Consider the following 22,630-nt stretch of genomic DNA (forward strand, 5'->3'; position numbering starts at 1 on the left):
GCAGCTGTTAGCGTTGCTCATTCTGTAGCTCTGTGTGTGTGGGTGTAGTTGTGTAAGTGCTTGCCTATGCTGCTGCGTTGTAAACATCAATTATGTATGCTCCGGTATATGCCAGCAGCTATACACGAAGCCAAGGCGCGCCCGCAAAGTATGCTATGCTAGGGGCATAGAAGGGCGAACGCTTCATCAGTATAGTTGTTGCTGTTGTCTTTCTGTGTGTGTGTGTGGGTGTCGTGTCTCTTTCTGTGTCTGTGGCTGGCACTTCCTCTCGGCAACAGGAAACAGGATGCTGTTAATGTTACAATTCGACATAATCGATGCTTGTCGTACGAGACTCGCATTTAACCTGGCAATTTGTCGGTTGCATAAACATTAAGTTTTATTTGCAGTTTATCTGCGCGTTACCACTGCCCCCGTTTGTACCTGCCAGCTCCCGCTGCCACCTGACACTAGTGGCATGTATAAATCAAGCTGTGGCATCTTTAATAGCTAGGCCAACTTTATGGCACATTAAATTTCAAGACAACAAATAAAAAACGCACACAGAAATAAAAATGATTAAAAAATGCAAAATGTGCTAAATGCTGACCTTTATAACAACGTGACGTGGCGAATTGTTGATTTGATTTTTATCTCTGCCTGTTTTTTTTGATTGTAAAACAATCTACGCGATGTTTACATATTCATTTGAATGCCAATAGCAGATGCAACAGCAGCAGCAGCAGTAGTAGCAGCAGCTGACAGGTTCGACAAGCGAGGATTATGCAAGCGCCACAGCTCGTGAATAGAATTCGACAGACCAAAAATCAAATATACCAAAGACAACAACAGCTAAACGCCATGTGTCGCTGTGCATGTCTGGGTGTTTGTATCTATATATACAATATGTACTACAATCTGTATATATGCTGCAAAAGTGAAACGTATATTTGTAAACAATATGCAGACGTCATAGGCAAAACTCATTTAAAAACAAAAAAAAAAGGAAAAAGAGAAAAAACAACAACTTATATATACATAAATAAATATAAAACAATAAAAATTAGAAAAAAGTACAGAGCCAAGAAGCGCACAGTTTAGCAGCAACAATGTTTTTTTTTTTGCTCTCTACACAATATTTCTGTAGATTTTGGTCATAGCGCTGAAAACTTGTTTAACTACAACAGCAACGAGTTGTGGCTAATACTATAAAATGTATATAGATATTTAATAACAATTTATAGCGAGCGCTATAGTTTGTTTTGTTCAGTTTTTATAGGTTTAATATGCAACGAGCTGTTTTTGCCTTATTGGTGCGAGCAGAAATTTCGCATGTTATCGCAACATGACAAGTGTCAGTGATATACGCCGGAGGCGGGGGCAGGCCGGCGGGGCAACAAAAAAAAAATATAAAATATATATAAAATATTAAGAGCAGCAGCACAAACTAACAATTTGACAAAACGTGTTAGTTATGGACACGCGCAACAGAAAAAAAAAATAAAAATAAACAAACCAACTAAACTTTATAGAAAACAGCATTGAAAAACGTTTTAGGCAGAGCTTATCTATGACTGTGAGTCATGTCGGCCATTATATATAGCTATGAATATAGTTAAACTTACTTCAATTGTGACATAAGTGTATTTAATTCATGTGCAGAAAATTTAAAATTTATTATTTATTTGTTTTTGTTTACTTTTCGTGCACAACAACAAAAGAAACGAACTTGTGCGCACTCTCTGCAGCTCTATAGAGAGCTTATCTTATCAATACACTCTTTTTGTTTTGTATTTCAGTTTTTAAGTAAGCGATTAAGTTGAGACTTTCGCGAAATGAATCATGGCAGCGCTTTATCAGTTGATTGTCAAGTTAAGGCGGAACGCGGAGCGTGAATACGTTGTTGTCCAACGTGGAGAGCGCGCACCGGCAAACTAAGTTAAATCGAATCGAGTGTCGAATCGAGCGCCAAACAGCAACACGTTTGTGGAACCAGAGCTGCTGACGGTGTGACGTGCATAACTGACCAACTGACTGAGTGACTGACTGAGTGAGTGCTGAAGGTGCCAGAGGTGCTGGAGATGTTTGAGGTGGGCGTCGACTATCGATAGTCGACTTAACTGGCATTATGCGCGATTCTCTTTCTCTGTCTCCCTATCTTGCGCTGGCTCTCTTTTAATTTAAACAACATTTTATGCTGTTGACATATTTGCACTGATTGATGGCACACGGCTGAGCAAACAGCAGAGTATTGAAGAATCAGGGAATTGTAGAATTGACAAATGCCACAGCACAATAGCCGGTTAATAAGCGAACACTGCACACACTGCAGCCGAAATTGAATTAAAGCTGTTTCTCTGCGTTTACTGCATGCAAATGAGTTGTGGGCAACAGTCAACGCCTGCGGCCGACCAGTCGCTCCGTGCTACCTGACCAAACAATTGCAGTACAACAAAAGTCATTTGGACACACACACACTGGCATAGGAAGCCGCACTGGCTCGTTCTCGCTCTGGCTCTCTCTCTCTCTCTCTCTCTCTGTCTCTCTGTGTCTATTTCTCTCTTTCTCTGTCTGGCAGCATGTTTTGCATACAAAGCAGGGGCCTGTAATGACGCCAACTGCCTGTCCAGAGACTGGCCAGGATGTGATGCCTTATTGTAGCACTTCGGGCACAATGCGTATTGTGTGTGCTCTTTGTGTATACCGCATGTCTGTGTGTGGGTGTGTGTGTGCGTAGCATTTGTCTGATAAGTTTTCACAAACATTAGCAGTCGTCTAGAGCCAAGTTCGCTTAAAGTTTATGCATGCAAAACAAACAGTTGCTTTAATGCATCAAAAATCGTACGTGGAAATCGTACGCTGAACGAAAATATTTAAACAATTTAATATGCCATCAATTAAGTTCCTATGTATCATAGCAACTAGTAAATAAATATTGTCAGTTTTTAATTTTTGGCAAGCTTTTGCACTGAACTTTGATCAAGCGTAAATGCTTTGTTTGACTTCCTCGTTGTGAACTGCACATTGCGATATATATATTTATCTACATATAGTTTATACCTTTATGTTCCGAAAATTTGTTTGACAGTCTGTAAACAACATTTGCAAATACATAAACAAATCAAAAATTTATCAATTAGTTTTGGCTTTGCCAATAACAAATCAAAATTTGATTGGATTTGATTTGCTTTTCGTGGAATGTGTTAAGGCGCCTGCTGATGCTGTTACTGCTGCAGATGGGGATCAGTGGCAACAAGGCTTACGGTTTGTGACATTGTGTTAATTGTCTGTTCGGTTGGCCCGTTTCATGGCCTGGCGACTACTGTTCCGGCTCACGAGCAGCATATAAATAGGACATGTGTGTGTGTGCACGTCCTCAATTAAAATTAATTATGCCCAAACGATACGCTCAATAAAAATTTAATTTGCAAAAAAATGAGTCAAGAAAATGAGAAACATAGACAAAATTTGACATTTAAGTGCCATGTAACACACACACACACACACACATGTCCAATAATTGAAATTGAATTTTCAATGATAGAGCAGAACAAACACTATATGACGATGTCATCCCGTCTCGTTGTTGTTGCTAACCACCCGCACGAGCATTTTGGCAAAACTATTTTTAATCAAGTGCACACGTTGGTTGCTTTTGGCAACTGCACCAAATCAAAAAACACACACGCACACGCACAACATACTACATTCATTTTGTGGGCTGGCATCGACCGGATGCTGTGTAGGCGTGACCAGGCCAACAAACAAAAACTGGCCGCCCTTTACTAGCTAACGAGCTCTTCGCTCCAAACTGAGTGTCTCAAGTGGGCGGTACGAAATGGAGAACAATAAACACTTGGCCGGAATATGTTCTGCATTTAGTTTTTATCAGATCAGGCGAGAAATACAAATTAAAAATAAATTGGGGGGTAAAACAACAGAACAACAACAAAAACTAGAGAAAATAAAAATCAAAAGTGTAAAATTCAACTTGTTGGCTCTGTGATCCTCTTCTTGCCTCTGCTATGGCAACGGCCATGTTGCGTGCCAAGTGGAAAATATTTCGCAAGTTTTTCTACATGAGTTGTTGTTGTTGTAGTTGTGGCCGCTCTACACATTTATTTATTGTGCGAAAAGAAAAGCCAAAAGCAAAAGAAAACGAACGAAAAAAGTGGAAATGCTAGAGAGCAGACGTAGTGCGACTAGCCAGCCGAGCAGGCAGCGCGTCTTGTGTTTAGTTTTTGTACATTTAATTTGGCATTGTTGTTGCTCTTGCCGGCTAAACAATAAAAAAGCATAATAAGCAACAATAACAGCAGCAACAACAATAGCACCGACTAGAAGAAGCAGCAACATTTTTTGGCAAACAATTCAGGGCTAAATATTTTGTTTATGTGTTTTTATCACACAGCGGCAGCAGCACCAGTGCGCAGCATTAAAAGTTTCTAAAACAAACCAACAACAACAGCAATAACAACAAATGCAAAGTCTGTAGAATGGTCGAATCGATGAATGTTGTGGGCGGGCGGTTGGCATCACCTGATTAAAGAAATATGCAAATTTTAAGAGCTGCTGCCCATAAACTCTCGAGTGCGTAAATAAAATAAATATTTACTTAATGCACGAAGTTGCTCGCATGAGTTTTGTGTTAGGAATCTGTTTAAAAATATAATTAGGCAATGCTTTAACGTCATCTTAATGCATTGCCTATCAATGATTGGTCGAGATATAAGGCGAGTATGCCTAACTAACTGTGTGTCTTAATTATCTAGTTAATATTTGTTAGTAAGCAAGTGTTTACCTTCAATTTAGTTAACTTTGCTTAAAAGTTGCAATTATTTAATTTTGAAGAGCCAACAAATAAATCAAATTAACTTAGTTAAGTTTGAGGTTTATATTTTGTTTGCTTTCCTGTGGGGTGGGAAGGGGTTCTAAGTCGCCTGCACGCACACGAACACACACACACACTCACGTCTAATTGCAAAAATGCTTAATTATGCATGAAACATTGAAAAAGAAGACTGCCACGCACACACACACACGCGAGCAACTGAATAATTAATTTAACTAACAACTGTCGAGGTGTATGTTGATCACTACGTCGCTGCCACTCACACTCTCTACCTCTCTCCCTTCTTTACCATTAACTATCAGCTCCTCTCTCCCTCTCTCAGTTTCACGCTGTGTGTGAGCGCCAGCGTTTTGATTGTATAGCGCGCGTTTGTAAAACAAACAAACACAACAAAACACAACGGCAACAACAACTACAAATAGCCAAGAGCCGAGCATTAGCAGCAAATAATTTGTGTGCCTAATGACGTCGACGTTTGACGCGCCTTTCCAGACGCCAACAACAACAACCATTTCTACTTTTTGGCCTGGCCAACATTACGTTTGCAATTTGTGCAACAACAACGACGACGACAACAACGAGCAACATATTCCTTTGCACATTTTGACAGCAACGGTCAAGTTTGTTGTGCTATTGAAATTATGGCCTAGCATACCCTAAACACAGGGTATAACAGCTGCTCCATGAGTTTGTAAGGCGAATCACAATAAATACACTAATTATATGTTTTAAGCATAAAATGTTTCTTCACGTTTACTTATCAAGTTAGAGTATCTCCACGTCAGCTTGTCTACCTTCATGTTTTTGTTGGCCACGCACATATGTTTACATCTCTACGGACGCATACACTTACTCGATACATTTGCAGGCTTCAATGCTAGCAATTTGTTTGTTATACACAAAAAGCATCAATAACACGTGTAACTCACCTGCAAAGAGAGGAAGAAGGCGAAATGTATGGTTAGGCATCAGTTATATGGGGAAGAGCATAAATAATAACTAAAACATGAAATAAAACAGCGAGAGCAGCACATCATATGTTTGCGTTATACGTTATATACATATCGACTAATTAGGCGCCCACATTGCGTATACGCCGTGTTGCGCTGCGCCATGTTGGTCAACGTACTCTCAAGGCTGACAGCTGGCTGAGGCAACGAAAGCAGCTGCAAGCTTGTCGCTAATCATAATTTTGTGATCTACAAATTAATTAAGGTGCGCCCGAGTGTGATTGCAATTTATTGGACACCAATTGAAATGAGAATTTCATTCATAAACATTACAAAAGCGCAGCCGGCCAAAGAGCAGCGAACATCTGCTAATTGCCAGGCGAGTGTTGTGCGTGTGTGCTGCGAGTGATACTAATGTTGTGATGTCGTCATGTCGCTGCTGCCACACGTTGCACATTGCATCACCTCCTTCGAGGGCATATTGCAGCTCTCGAAAGTTCAAAGTTGCAAAAATCTTGAGAACATAAAAGTTTCTCGCACGTTTTATGCATTCGATTCGTGGGCATGTAGAGACACAAGCTCACAGCAGGAGGTGCGGCTAGGATAGTGAATATTATTCATGGCGCATATTTTGATGGTTTGGCAATAACTGAGCGACGCCGGCGTTGTGCACGACGCTCGCAAATTGAAATAAATAATTGCAAATATTATTGGGCACTCAGAGCGCATGCCAAATGGCAACAGCAACACCAACAGCTACAACAACAATAACCATCACAACAATAACAACAAGAATAGCCAACGAAATCTTTTCGGCGCGCATAGTTTCGCAATAATTTTGCGATGACTCAAATCTGCTAATTGAAAATTAGAACCATAAAACAAATATATTATACTTGTGCTTCTAGTGTAGTGTAAGGAAAAAGAAGAGTTGGCAAAAACTACAGATTATTGAATTAAAAACCTTTAAGCTATATTAGACTATATAGCTAATATTATGAGAGGCGAAAGCGAGCGGAGATTCTTAATCAAAATGGACTGTTAAGCTATCCAAGCTGTTTGACTCAAGAGACAATATAGATAAGAACTTCTAACAGAATCTATAATACATTGCATAAATCTAGAGATTTATTTTAAATCTATCTGCAATAGATTACATAAATCTAGAGACTTCATTTAAGCATTGTTTTTAGCCCATAGAAATCTTTGAAATATTATAAAATGGATTTAATTTTCTTAAAGTTTTTCCCACCCAGTTAAACCCTTCGTATGACATACACTCGTATGTTTTCCATATTTGTTATTCCTGGTGGACACACGTACTCAAGGGCTGCGACAGCAACAAGTATTTGCACAATGGCATTGTTAATATTATTTGCTGTGGAGCTTCTAAATGATCCTGCAGTTCAATTGAAAACAAGTCCTTTGATAGCAGCCAGGTAAGCAATCGTTGTTGTTGCTGCTGTTGTGTATATATGTTCAGCTGGCTTTGGAATGTGTTTTTTGTGCCTTGTGCTATGCAACAAGCATTTGTCAAGCGTAATTTTGCTGACCCGCCCGCTTCGCTCAGACGCCCCCAATTGCGTGCAAGCCAAAAGCAGCCGCAGTCTTTGCCGCAACCGCACGTCACCAACACATACAGGCATCCACATACACCCACACACACAGACACACGTACACCCGTAAACTTTATGACCAAAGCAAACACAACAAACGAAGTACAACAAAACTGCAGTTGTGGTCGCCCGTTTCTTGGCAGCCAACAGCAGAGCAGTGCAAAACCACCCAACCACCACCACTACTAGCAGCAGACTGCTCTATACAGCACTCACAGCCCCTCTAATAGCATTGCTTATGTGCTGTGTGGGTCATTTGGATTGAATTTATGCGGCTCACGGCCGACGTGAATTTTCTACAAATGGAATTACGTTAGATTCGATTTTAAATTATTTATATTGGTTTAACAAGCAATTCGTTGAGTTGCAGGATTCGTTAGGCGGCGTCGTTGTCGTCGATGACCTTGAATCGGGCGCCATTTGATTTTGCCCCACACAATTTGGTGGGCTGGTGGAGAGCTGTTCTGGGTTAGTCAGACTTAAATGCGGCGCATCTGCATTCCACGCCAGATTTAATTAAAAACTAGCCAAACGCCAACAAAAGCCCCCACTGATTTATGGGCTCTGTTGGGCGAACATCATTTCTGTGCGCTAATTCCGTTGCCTGAAATTTGCATGCTAAATTTCGCTTAGTTGAAAAACGTAAAGATTTTCATAATTTTCACACTTGAAAGCGCGACGACTGCGGGCAGAGTACGTTATTTCTTAATTAAATTTATTAATTGCACACAACATGAGCCAAACCGTACAACGGGCCACATGTAACACCCACAACTCACGAAAAAAGAGTAAAATAATTCACACATATAAATGCGAGTGAGCGAGAAAACTAAAGAAAAGCGAAAATATAAATAACAATAAAATAGCATTTGAATGATTTATCTATGCGCTGATATCTTAACGATGCTAGCCAGGCAGCGCTATAAAGCTAATGTCCTGTCGTTTTTGGATTTGATTTGGAATTGGAATATGAATTCGTGTGCGATCAGTGCATTCTGCTGAAACTAGCAGCATTTGACAGTCTGTAGGCAATTTGTCATGCGGACTTCCCGCTGTGGGCGTGGCACGACAAACAATTAGTCTCAAGTGGGGCAAGATGTCCGCCTGCCATCAAATTGTGTGTCATCTTTAGCAAAAATACAAGGTATATATATATAGACATTTCTTATATTCGAATACCTATTTCATCTCACTAGCGACAGGGGTTCCTAGCGTCAAAACTATGCGGCCAAAGCTGTGACAAATGCCAAAGTAATTAAATGGCACCGCGAATGCAGCAAAACATTTGCCAATTTCTAACACAAGGTAGATCGGACGATGGGGGCGTGGTCAGCCAGTCAGCCAGCCAGCCAGCCAGCCAGGTGAAGAGGTAAAGCCTTGCTCGCATGTTTTCCATGACAATTTTATGCGTAATGCAATAAATTAGATGGGATTTTAATGCTATTTGATAAATGATAATCCACAGATCAAATTAAGTATACGTATACCACTTTAAATAAAACAATGAGTTTGTCAACATGGAAACATGGCTATAGTATAAATGATGATTATTGCCGTAATGCAAAGTACAAAACAAAATGGCGTCGTTTTAGCCATTACGCGCGCACAGCGTAACAGTTGAGCGAGCGGGCCAACAAGCGAAAAGCGCCAGCTGACGCTACATTTGACTTGAAAATGCAACAATGTTGCAACCAAAAATGCTGCATGTGGGTGTCGCAGGTATTTGTATTTGAATATGCTGTGAAATGATGGCTACGATTGGAACACGCGGCAAGATGCAATTCTTACGTATTGTGTACTCAGCTACAGGTGTTTATCGTTTGCATAGGAACAAAGGAAAGTCTAGGTGTGTGTGGGAGATGGGGGCAGAGGTAGAGATTGCAATGATGGCGTTAAAATATTTCCCAACGCTTTTTGCATCTTTTAATTTTGGACACTGTTGTTGCTGTTGTTGTAGCTGTCGCTTTTCTTTATACGCTTGAGTCGGTTTGAAAAACGTTGTTCGCTGCTTTGGCTTTTGTTATTTTTATAACGTATGCATAATCTGTCTGATTATTTAACTTGCGCTAAATACAAATATTTAGAAATATTTTCAGCCAATTTTTATGCTATTTTTCTTGCCAAGTTGACTTTGGATTTCTTCTTTTTTTTTGAAAATGAGGGTCATAAAATACACACATACACACACATATATCTATATATTTATAATATATAGTCTTAAGTCTTAAGCATGCATCGTATATATTATGGTTTATAATTTACTCATTGTCAGACTTTGGCTTAGACGCACAAAATTCCTATTGTTATTTGTGGCCTACAGGTGGGCAACAGAAAAGAAACCAATTCATACAATAAACATTTCTTTTTATACATTTTGAGGTTTCTTTGCTCTGCTATGTTTTTTTTTTCAATACTACTTTATGTTATATATATATATATTAACCTTGAATGTGAGTGTTTCAGTGAGAATCGTCTCTCGACGCCCACAGGAAAGTTCGGCTGGCCTCATAAACTAATTTTTCGTAACATTTTTGCAAAACACCGGCCGGCAAATATCGTCCCACTGTGCACACACACACACAACCAAATGTATATAAGTGGGCAAACTAGATAAAAATACAAAACTAAATACTTAACACAGCAAAACATTTTTGTTGATAATGATTAATAAATCTTAAGCACTTTTATAACAAAAAAAGTAACAAATAAACATCTGCCGTTTGCCTACTTAAACGTATTTAGCTGTAGTATAATTAATGTTTTGACAATAGAAACACAAAAAAACTATAAAACTGAAAAAAATAACAAATGTGACATTTCAAGTGTGTCTCACAAGCTATAAAACAAGAAGTTATTTATTTAAAAATAATTCTTTTAACAATGTACATTTCTATGCTGTTCTTTTTTCTTATTTCATATAAATTTTAGACATAATAAATAGATTTTAATAATAGATTTGGTAATTCATGGAGGTCAGTGAACTAAATACTTCGCCTAAACAGCTGTAGATTATTATATATCCCTATTTAAATATTTGTTTTATTTTTTAATATATATATATTTTGCTTCGTGTACCGACCTAATTTTTAGCCACACTTTTTTAAGCTAATTTTCCATTAAGCTTTAGCAAAAGTTCATTTTACCAGCCATCAGAGAAACATAAATTATAAACAACACATAAAATACTCAATTAAGATGCGACGCGGCGCTCAAAATGAGAAACATGCACAAACAAAAACAACAACAAAATGTCTGCAGCAAAAAAATGCAATAAATAAACAAAATACAAGTGAAAAAATGGCAAATGACGCTAGAAACTTTGACAGGTTCGCGACGGGGGGCAGCCAAAGTGCAGCGCCATTTAACACATGAGGCAAATTAAGAGCATAATTATATATGTATATATATATATATATATATATATATATTTATCTGTGTATTTATATATGAAAAATAAAAGCAAATCAAATCAAATGGGTATATAGTCAACGTCAGCCGACGGCAGCCCACGTCGAGTAGCCAATGGAAGACTGGAGGAAAGTGCAAAATATGGCGACAGTCTGTCAGTTAGCGGCTCCGCAAGAGAGCATTTGATACATTCGAATTGAATGAAATTAATTAAAAACCTGTAAATCTCGAACTGCGCCATAAACTTGTCAAAATTGTCGCTGTTCGCTAAACTGACTCACTAGATCCATAGATTATGATGGATGTGTGCACGACATTTAGCCAATTGTTCTTGCCTTTCTTCTTTGCCTTTTGTCTTTGTTAAGTGCAAGGCCATTAATCATTGAATATATCTTTAAAGTGATTGTCTATTTTATTTGAAATTTATTAGCACTCGATTTATGCCGAATATTTTTGCCATCAATTTTAAATAGCAACAAATTTTCAATCAATTTTCCAACGAATTTGCTGCAAAAAAACTTTTGCTGCATTTCGTAGTCGTAGCCCTTTTCAGAGACTCTGCTAGCCAACAGTATTAAAATGCCAAAGATATTACTGACAACAAAATTGGAGCACACAGACGCCCACGACAAGCTGCTGTAAAAATCTCCTAGCATGAACACATACATATCTACTGTATATATACGATTTGTATATATGCACAAATTTTTCTATATGTATCTCTAATTATGTTGCGCTACCTTAAGGCGGCGTCAAAGGTAAAAAGTTTTCTTCTTGGAAAGCGGGCAGGGAATGGTATGGGGCAGTGGGAGTGCTGTGAAAATGGAACGCAACAAATCTTATCTAAAAATAGACGACGAGAGCGTTGGGACAGCTTCGGCTTGTTGACTTCTGTGGCAGGCAACGGTGCCAAAGTTGTTGCCAGAACTTGTTCACGCATTGTAAGTAAGAATTTAAGCTGATTTCGAATATGAATAGGAGCATAAAGAAGCGCGAAACTGGAACTGGCATTGGAACTGGAACTGGAACGGGAGCAGCGTCCACACTCACACGCCTTGACAGATGCCTTTTCAACTTTTACGTGGTGGCATAGTCCATTGCACAAGGCCAAACGGAAATGGGCAACAGTTGTCAGCTGTTGCTCAGCGACGCGTCCCCCATTCGACCCTGTGCTCCAAATATTTACGTGGTATGCTATGCCGGCTGTATCTATCTGTGTGTGTGTGTGCGTGAAAATTTTCCACGCTTCATTTTGCCGGACGTAAATCAAATGAGAGAGAATACTGCTGCATTTGTGCTTTGGGGCAACTGTCAAAGGCATTTGACGAGATTTTCCAGCTATGCTCGACCATTGCTGGCATTTTCAGTTTTCCCCTGCCCTAAACTTGAGAAGCTGCGCTATTCGTTCCCTATTTCACATTCTTGGCTACCTTTGAAGCTTTTGCGACTCTGCTTAAATTTGAACGCGAAGTCAAAGCTAAATCTTTCACTGTATTCACGAAATCAACACGCACAACACAAGCATACACACAGAGACACACACACACACAAACATCGACATTTAAATACTTTTAGCCGCAGGCTTGGCAGCATTATTTATATTTTCATTTTCATTGTTTTCTTTCTTCTTTGTGCTTTTTGAAGTTATTTACATGTGCTGCAGTCGCCGCGCAATTGTCAGCTCTGCCCTGGAACTACCCTACCCCAAACCCACACACTCACACCCACACACACACACCCCGTAAACTTTTGAGCCGAGCAAAATAAAATGTGTATAAACTGCCAGCGGTTATTTGGCGCAGTCAGCTAGTCAGCGTTTTTATCAAGCGTTCAAATTTGTTGACAACATGTTGCGGCTGGTTGTTAAACTCATTGCCATCTCTTGTGCTGTCTCCCTCTGCAGCCCTGCACGACCCCACGTGCTCCCTCTTTGTAGAGCGCTCTTGTCTGTTACAGTTGAACAAATCGATTGATTGATTTCTCAGGTGTGTTCGATTGCGCTGACGTTGTGCAGAAATACCAACACAATGATTTTTATGCTGTAAACAGTGCTGACTGCTTTAGCGGTATTCAAGCTAAAAACAGGCGAATGTAGCCTTAAGCCAAGCTCCTTAAACTTTTAATGTGCCTTTGTAATCTTAAGCCTATTAGAAGCATGCGAAGAGCAGATAAAAGACTCAATTAAAGTTTAATGCTGCCTCAGGATGCCAAAGTACTTTGGGTACTATAAGTTACAGGGGAAGTTTTTCCCTTTAATACCACTAAAATCCATATTGATTTTTAAAGTAAAAGTCTAAGCAATAGAAGGCAAATATGCGTTTGAGGCCTTTAATGGCGAACTATAAGAACATTTCAAACAGTTGACTCCAGTATTGAAGCCTGTGCTATTAACAGTTTATTATTTTTTTAGCCATTTATTTCAGTCAAGTTGGCAGGTGTCAACACTAACGCTTTTACACCGTTTAGTGCGCTGTAACGCCATTTTGTTTTTACGAGCTTGCGTGTGCTTTGTTTGCATTTGTATGTCACTCAGACTAATACAAATAGTTCAGCCTGACTGGGCGGGCTTTTAGTAGTCGTTGCTCCAACATAAACGTGTTCACGTTTTAGGTTTCTTTTATGGCGCCTGATGGCAACGCCGATTGTCACGGTGTAGTCGAGATATTTGTGAGATAGATATGAAATAGTTCTGATGACGCCGCTGCTATTTGTGGCTACTGTGCAAATATACAACAACAACAACTATAGGTAAAACTAAGAGCCCAACTGACTGACTGATTGTCTGTCTGTCCATTTGTCTGGGCATTTTGCAGCGACTTTCTAGAGCTTGGCAAACGTCAAAGTGATGCGCATTGAATGCGTTTGGTAGAACGACCTAAAACCTAAATACGGCGCTATTTTCGAAAGTGCTTTCAAGTACGCAAAAAATGCGCCTTGTCGTTTGATGTGCATCGCGTCTAGATCAGAACAGAACCAACCGTACAGACCCCGAGCAGAGCAGAGCACAGCGCTGAGGAGATCGAAGCGGCTGACCAGCGTACAAATAAACAAGCCACATCGAGTTGAACAATGCAGCCAAAAAGGGAAGGATTTCGCTTTGTTTTCTCTTGCTTCGTTTGCCACATTTTGTGGCTAGCAAATTAATTACGGCTACCAAATAAAACTCACAGACGAGTTGAGCAGCCCGTAAAAGTAAGAAAACGAGAAAGAAAGTCACAAAAATACATAATACAGGCAAGAATGTTGCGCTGTCGAGCATACTCGACTTATAGATGCCAGATCTAAGGCAATTTACTTTTCGCTGATTACAGAAAATAACTTTTTGCCTGGGCTATGCCCATTTTGCGGCTGTACAGCGTACAGGGTATAGAAAGCTACAAAATGCTATGCATTTTTTATACAGTCCAAAAACAGAAGCTGAATATTTAGTTGAGTCCTAAATAAACAAGACCAAAAACTGCACGGACGCGAACTCGAAGTCGACTAGAACACACATCTACCCCGCAACGCCGCAACTCTGTCCCAACTCAACTTATCTTTCAGCCAAGACACAAGTGAAATTGCATTAGAATCTTTGCTCATGCATGGCCACAGCGTCCTATGTCTGTCTGTCTGTCCGCTCGTCCGATATTGCGACTGTGTGCCAAGTTATTTGCATTGCTAGCTGCTGATGCCGCTGCTACTGTTGCTGCTGCTGCTGCTGCTGCTGTTGCTTTGGCGTATCTATAAGATACAAGTGCGTGGCATGCGTATTTTTGCGCTTATTTGGGCTAAAAAACATTGCCGTTGGGCTCAACATGGCTGACACAATGCTTAGAGCCAGCGGATTTGCATGCTGATTCTATGCAAGATGTTTGACTGCCTACCCAGCCCCGTCCCTGCCCTACCCCGCCCCTGCTCGGCCAGCCTTTTTGGGACTGACAGTTGGCTCGTGTCGATAAAATTTGTTGCTGCCCCGAGAGCTGGCTTAAGTGGCGACGTTGCCTCTCCATCTATTTATAATGCTGGCCGCTGCGGCCGGGCCAGCAGCAGTTCTTGATCTTTGTCTGAGTCTCTCTGTCTGTCATGTGTGTGAGTGCGAGTGTGTTTAAGTGTGTGTGCAGCATAAATAAAAACTAAATGAAGCAACTTAAAAATTTGGTATTTGTTTTGGCATCATAAAACCTTCAAACAAAAAGCCAATAAAAAACAGACGAATGAAATTAAAAGTTTGCAAACAAAATTTATATACAAAATTTCCACAATTAAGTCGCTTGAAAACGTGTTCTAAATAGCTTTGGCCTATACTATAGTATAAATTGATATAAGTATTTATTTATATAACTGCAGAAGGAAACAGGAAACAGCGAGGCAGGAGCTGAGCTTATTCGTCTGTGTAGCCATTCATGGATACGAATTTTTGACAAATATTTGTTGTTTATAAATATAAATTCAACTTAACTGCAGAATTAATACATTGAACTAGTCAGAGCTGAATCGCTTCAGTTTTAGCAAAGTTATGCAAGTTGCAAGTAGAAGACTTTGCGCTTTGAAGGTATTACAATTGAATAATATAAATTCTTTGGTAACTCTGAGAGCAAAGTACTTGAGACTTTGTGTTCTTTTGCACAAGCAAGCTGCATAATAAGGTTTATGACTATTTTATTATTCTATGACTAATTTCCTAATAATCTGACCGTAGGGAATACAAAATAAAAAGCTGGCAATAAGCGACAGTTTAAAATCAAATTACGCACATAATTTATATTCAAAGCCTTCAACAAAAGCAAAAGGCGAAATAAAACATGAGACAGCCAGACAGACAAAGAGATAGACATACTCATACTATATGCCACACACCTCCATAGCTAAAACCAAAATCGACTGCAAAACTTTTATAGTCCGCCCTCAACATAATGCTTGCTCTGCCTGCTACCAATTGCCACGTCGACAACTTTGCTGTTGCTGTTGCTGTTGCTGTTGTTTGTTTGTTGCTTGGCTCGACCATTCAATATTTGTCCTTCATTTGAAAGTCAAATGCGTGATGGAGGCAAAAGAAATCTGTTGCGCCATGCTGGCCTGCGACTGCGACTGGGACTGGCTGGGATTGGCTGGGACTGCGCCGAGCTATGGCAATAGGTATGGGAATTGCTGCTGGGCGACATTCACTGCCTAAACCAAAAAAGAATTTTATATAGCAGGAACAACAGCAACAAGATGAAACTGAAATAATAATAAAAAGCGAAGCAGACAAACCAAAAGAATCTATGTGAAAAACATAACATAAATTCTAAACGCCTGACAAGCAAATACACACATTAAAATGGCACCACACACATACACATACAGAGAAAGAAATTTGAATAATAAAATAAAGTTGATATAAAAACTATAGAGGCCAAGACGTGACGGTAATTGGTTTAAAAATAAATGCAAAGCAAAGCAAATGCAAAACAAATTTATGAATTGGATTCTCGTGAAAGTGTTCAAATCAATTGTAAGCGATTAAGTTGGTTGGGCATTTAGGCATAGTGCGTGACTAAATGTATCACGAAATGTTTAATTTAACAATAACAGTTTGTAAACAATGGGAAAAGCAGACAAATGGGAAATGGGAAATGCGCAACTGAGAACCAATAAAAAAGTCAAACACCAAAACAGACAGCGAAACAAAATAAGTACGAAGCGCGTTGAAATGATCTAAACAAATTGTGAGCAATACAGAGTGAAGCAAACCATTTATGCAAAATCAACAAGATTTCCACATAACAGGGCCAAGCGAGCATGGCTCAAATGGGGCTGGGGCTGGGGCTATCAATTAGGCGCAAGGTGGCAAAAATCGAAATTGATCGCAAATGGGCATTATGTGAATCCGAATTTCCACAAATTGTTTAATTGGGCTGATTCTGCTGCTGCTTGGCCCAAATGTAACCAAAATGTATGCAAAGTCGCTAAAAATTCTATACACAAAACAAAAAAGAGGCGGACCATTTTGCTGTGGCGCCTCGCAGCCAGTGGCACAGGGGAGGGGGCTGCTGAGTTACATTTTCATTATGCTGCGTGCCATAATTTCCATATTTATTTGTTTGCTTTGAAATGAGGACACAAACGGCAAGCCGCCGACGCCTGCTAATGGCAGCAAATTGCCAAAATGTCAATGAACCAAAGTGTCTGCATATGACCGGCGGACAGGGGCGAGCCGAGGAGGAAGCGTCCGAGCGACTGGCTGTTAATAACGAGCACAAAGTTCAACGCTTTCGCATAAAGTAGATTGTCAGGAAACGATTTTCAATTAGCCGCCTGCACGCCTGCCAAACAACAATTCTGCCACAGCATATTTATTTTCTGAGAGATTTGCCCAAATACTTGCAGCCCCGAGAAAATCAACAAATGATAGCAACCACAACAACAACAACAATATAACATGGGCTGTGTAAGATTTTTGTGGGCGTTTCACTTTGCTGATCAACTTAGCGCGTGTGTTTGTCCAAGTTCTTGGCTTGATGAGTGGGGTGGCTGAGGACAAACGAGGTTTGTTTGTGTGTTTACCTTTGGCTAAACTTTGCTTTTTGGCCAGCTTGTGAAGACAGTAGTTGCCCCAACAATAGCTCAATCAGGCAACCAGAAGAAGCTTTTGAAAGTTCTTTAAGTTGCACACTAAATCAAACAAAATCCCAAAAAATAACTTGTAAAATAATCTTAATAATTGAATAATGTATTAATTGGAAAAACAGATTACACTGAAATTCAGAATTAACAATAATAACAATGAAGCAAGCATTTAGAATTTAGGCACGTAGACGCCATTTGAATCATTCAAATACAGTGGCTTATTAATAATACACATGAATTCCCAGTCATAAGTAATAAACGCTACGAGCTAAAATACTTAAAGCTCACAAAATATAAGCACGTTTTGTAATGTATTCATAGATAGCTAAGCTCATTTAACAAGTATATCTAGCCATTTGTTACAATTTTGTCAATAAATAGTTTTCATTTTCAACTTTTTCTAGGTTTTTGGAACCAAAAACTGACTGCACAGATTTGATATGCGCCCTCCCAGAGCATTGTTTGGCTTTAAGCGTGAGTAATTCCAGTTAACAGGTCCCACAGGCAGCTCAGCACTCGCCGCACAATGCGAGGGCTTAAGGGCTCGAGCTGTAGATGGCGCCACAGAGCGCACGAGTGACAGAATAGCGCATACGCCCGGTTAGCCGTTTGGCCAACAGCCAAAATTGACTTTTTATGTTGGCTTCAAACTTGGCTGTGCACTTTTTTACTCTCACATATTTTGCAGCTTTTCCATTAAGACAACAACTGGCAGAGGAGCGACCTGTGTGTGCTGTTTGCTCTTGGTTTGGACAAACATTAAAATAGTTTGGGGATTTGTATTTATGTTGATTGCATTGTCGAGCCACGTAACTGGGTAACTGGCATGTGTATGGCCAGCCACGGACCAGCGAGTGCATGCCACTGTGTGCGTGTGTAAAGTGGGATTTGTGTGAAAAATTGAAAAGTTGATACCACGTGCCTGCAGATTTACTCTGACTTGAACGCCCTTTAGCCAGTTCACGTATGTTCGTCCATGTGTGTGCGAGAAATGCAATTTTGTGACCTGACATATGCTAAAAAGTGCGAGCAGCTATCACAAACTGCAATGGGAAAAGTTTAGAGTTCAGGATTCAAGTGCAGCAAGTGTTCAGTTCAGTTCAGTCCAGTTCAGTTAGAAATTGCTACCACAGATTCCACTTGAAAGTTAATGCCAGCCAAAACATGTACGCAAATCAACAACAAACAACACGAGCTGCCAACTTTATTGCCACAGTCAAGCAGCTGGCGACCTCTCCGGCTTGCTGCCACACTGCGGGACATGCACCTGTTTCAACTTCAACTGAAACTGCTTTATTTTTAGACACGAGTGCAGCGCCGCCTGCCTAGTTGCCACGTTTGACCCACATCAAGTGCCTGACAATTTTCTAGTTATTAATAAAAATACGCAGCCAAGGCAGCACGAGAAGCGACCGGACCAGATTCTAACTCTAGACAGCTGTTCTGTTGCCTTCACTGGAAATAATGTTATCAGGCTGCTTTTAATTACCAACTCGCATGGCACACAGACTCCTCAATACGTTACTCTAAAACTTAGAAACTTTTCACGGAAAATAACTTTTTAAAAGCAATTAAAATGCAATGAAACTCCATTGTAATTGAAGTAAGCAATGCAATAAAAGCAGTTGGCTTTAAAGCCAGGCTAACACGCGCCAAGCAAAATTGATTCGAACTATGAAATAATTCTTGCATAAATTTCGGCATTTGCCTAAGCTCTTCTAATAATAATTATAATTACTTGCAGCGCATAAAATCCACATAAATCTTGTATCGATCGCAATCGTAAGCCGAAATCATATTTTGGCATTACGTGAGATTTCCTGCTGCAGCTAATTGGACAGTCATATCACGAGCTCTGCTCTGGAATCATTAATTTGTAGTCGAGTTGGTTGGTTGTTGCTTTGCTTGCTCGGGGGCTGCGATGCGCCTGTTGGCAATTTATCTATATTGAAATGGCATTAAAAATACAATGACCACTTCTTGACGTGCCATGGTCAAATTTTTGTGCATTTGTCAAAGTGAAAATAAATCAGAAAACAGACAAAACAAAAAAAAAAGGACACTAAGCAAACAAACGCAATGCGAAATGACAAATTTTCTTAAGCTTTTTGGCAATTGTTTTCTGACTGCTTTTTGTAATTTTTTTTGTTTGTTTGTATTCGGCTTTTGTTGTTGTTGCTGCTGCTTAGAATAAAGAAATGCTTCATGCAATCGAGCTAATGAGCAATGTGACACAGTTTTGCCATGGGACGCCCACGTTTGGGTAGATTAGGCTGTTTTTTAGTGAAGACTCAACCTCGATTCGATGACAGCGCTGCCAGCAAATGTTGCCGTTAAAAATATCTAAATATCACAAATATCAAAATATAAAACGAATATAAAATGCAAATTTTATGCCACATTTAAAATAGCCGGCGCAATGTTTTGTAATTTATCAACGACCGCCCGCATAACGTCGCAACGCAATGTGGGGCGTGGCAAGTGTGGCGTGTGACTGCAGCTACAGCTGTGGCGAAACGCACGACGACAACGACGACGACAAAAAACCAACAAAAAAGAAGAAATTGTTGCAAACTGTGCAGCGGCGACGCCAATGCAGACATTTCTCGACACTTCTCTAAATAGTTTTGCGTGCGACGCAAAGCGAGAGTGTGGTAACACACACACAGCGCGGCAAGAGGCTGGGCTGCGGCTAGGTGGACTGACACACGGTCACTCGAGTGCCAAAATGTCCCCGCACGCCATTAAAAATGTTGCGAAAATTACATAGCAAACTGAAAGGTGTTCTAATGAGGCGTGCGCCGGAGTCTTCACTGTATAAGAGAACAAGAACGACTGTGTGTGTGTGGGTGTGAATGTGATGTGGGTTGCATGAATAACTGTGGCATGAGTGAGATCTCTATGCCAGGAAGAGCAACAAATGTGATCAAGCATAAGCTATAAGTAATAAATGAATCTGATAAAAAAAACATTTACAAAAGAGAGAAAGAGCAGAAGTCAATGGCAGCTAGTGCTAGCTGAAGCTCGACTTAACAATAATAAAACTTTAATGAAATTCAATTCTAGCAATTAGTTAAGATTTCAATTACTTTCAAAGCTATTGATTGCCCTTTAAGCGCACACGAAAAAAGATAAAACAATATCCATTCATCATGGCTGGCTTAAAGGCGCATTTGGAAAACCCTTAAAAAACCATCAATTAAATTATATTGAGTAGCAGCCCAATCTGCAGCCAAGTTTAGTGGCTATTTGCCACACCTGCAGAACTCCCAAAAATACAGCCGTTGGCCTCAATTTGAATGCTGCAATACTCATTAAATGAGTTCAAAATCAAGGTCGTGCCACCCAAGAGTGGGTCGGTTGGCTGGTTGGTTGGTCGTCGAGCAGAAAACATTCATGCTACATCATCCATGTCTCAAAGCGAAGCCCATGCGATGCCATGAATACAAATTGTTGCATTTTACACAATAATATGAAAGAAAAAGAGGAAAATACAACAGCAGCAAGAAATTCATGGCATTCCATTTCAATAAAACGTCGCTACAGCCAAATGCAATGCCAGAGAACAGAAAACAGTAAAAGCTTATTAAATATAAAGCAATGTACAGCATGGAGAACGACCTTAGAGTGAATATGAGTGCTGTCTGAATGCTAAGGGCGAGGGGCGGGCGCACACACATGTTGCACGGCAACGTGGCTGAGAAGTTCAACAGTAATTGCCAAGAAAAATACTTTTCAATAAGCAACAGTAGCAGCAGCAGCAGCAGCAGCAACGATACAGAAAGCGAAATGAAAAGAATTTAAAAATACATAAAAACAAAAGAAGTAAAAACAATTGTAGCGAGAGGGCAACAAATAATAACACACCTGGAGATAGTTTCAAAATGTTGGAACTCTTTAAACAACCAGCTCGGTCTATCTCTCTCTCTCTCTCTCTATCTGCTCGAATCTCTGTTTAATCCCAGGAAAACTGGAATGCAGCAGCTAAACTTCCACTATTTCACAGCATTGTTGAAATTTTTTTTAATACCATTTGTTTATTTGCACAAATGCGTGAGCTTTCATTTAATTTTTCCGGCGAATTCCGTGGGGCCGTATTCAACGCTAATCAAAATGTGAGCGCTACACACACACCCACAACAATATTTGTGGCAGTATCTGGAAAAAGTAAACCAAAAGAGAAAAAAAGCGAAAAAAGCGCAGCCTGTTGCTCGCTGTCGAACATATGTCTGCAATATGCAAAAGTAATGCACAAGCTCCGGCAATGGCAAAATACTCGTAACAACCGTAAAGCAAGCCCCTCTCAGTCCAGCTACTAGGCCAGCAAGCGCCCGACCGCCCAAAAGGCCATGCCCATACTGTATACATTGTTTTACATGAATTTTGACTTTGGCGCGCCGTGCGATGCCAATACACATGTGAGTGTGTGCGTGTGTATGTATGTAAACATTGCGCAAAACCGAAAACAACAAAATTATTCATACGCCACGTTGTACCGCACGGCGAAAGACGTCAGCGCGACGGCTGATTCAGACAGGGGAAGCAACGAAATTTGACTACAAAAATGGGCAAAATACAAAACAGAAACAGCAGCAGCAGCCATATGTGTGTGTGTCTCTGTGTGTGTATGAGAGCGTGTGGCTTTTTCGGCAATTTTGCGGCATGTTTTTCACACTTTGGCGCGCAGCTAGGCAAAAAACAATTGAACACGACGGCCTGGCTGCCATGGATATCAAATTGTTGTTGTTGTTGCTGCTGCTAGTGCTACTGCCGCTGCTGATGTTGATGATGCAAGTGCAAATTTATTTGCCACTTTGAAGCGCGTCCAGCAGCAATTTCAAATATGTTTTGCTGACTGCTCATCGATTGATTTGCATTGCTTTCAAGTTTAGGTTCGCCAAAAATTTAACAGCACTTGCACTTGACACACAGCAAGGAAATTAAATTTTAGTAACTCAACAGAGCTGAGATTAATTATTATTAACTGACTGGCAGAAGACGGGTATATGCAGGCAGAAGCTCAACCACTTGAAGTATGCTAAATAAAAAAAAAAAACAGCAATAATATATAATTATTAATATATTCTTTCAATATAGCTACAAATATAATTCGAGGCTTAAAATTAATGAATTCTTGTATATCCAGAAGCGAAAACGCTAATCTAATTTTAATTTTACAAGCCCTGTTTCATGCTCTTCTCCTCAGAGTAAATATCAACATTTTGTAAACCTTC

At 39.9% G+C, this 22,630-nt stretch overlaps 1 protein-coding gene across 1 annotated transcript in view; it reads right to left on the reverse strand.

Moving 5' to 3' along the window:
• Positions 1–22,630, reverse strand: part of LOC111604782 (proline-rich protein 36) — a 39,096-nt gene that overhangs the window by 12,974 nt on the left and 3,492 nt on the right. The gene's annotated exons all lie outside the window — the stretch shown is intronic.

This window comes from Drosophila hydei, unplaced genomic scaffold (genome assembly GCF_003285905.1).
Source record: "Drosophila hydei strain 15085-1641.00,03,60 unplaced genomic scaffold, DhydRS2 tig00000001-arrow-pilon, whole genome shotgun sequence".
Taxonomy (NCBI): domain Eukaryota; kingdom Metazoa; phylum Arthropoda; class Insecta; order Diptera; family Drosophilidae; genus Drosophila; species Drosophila hydei.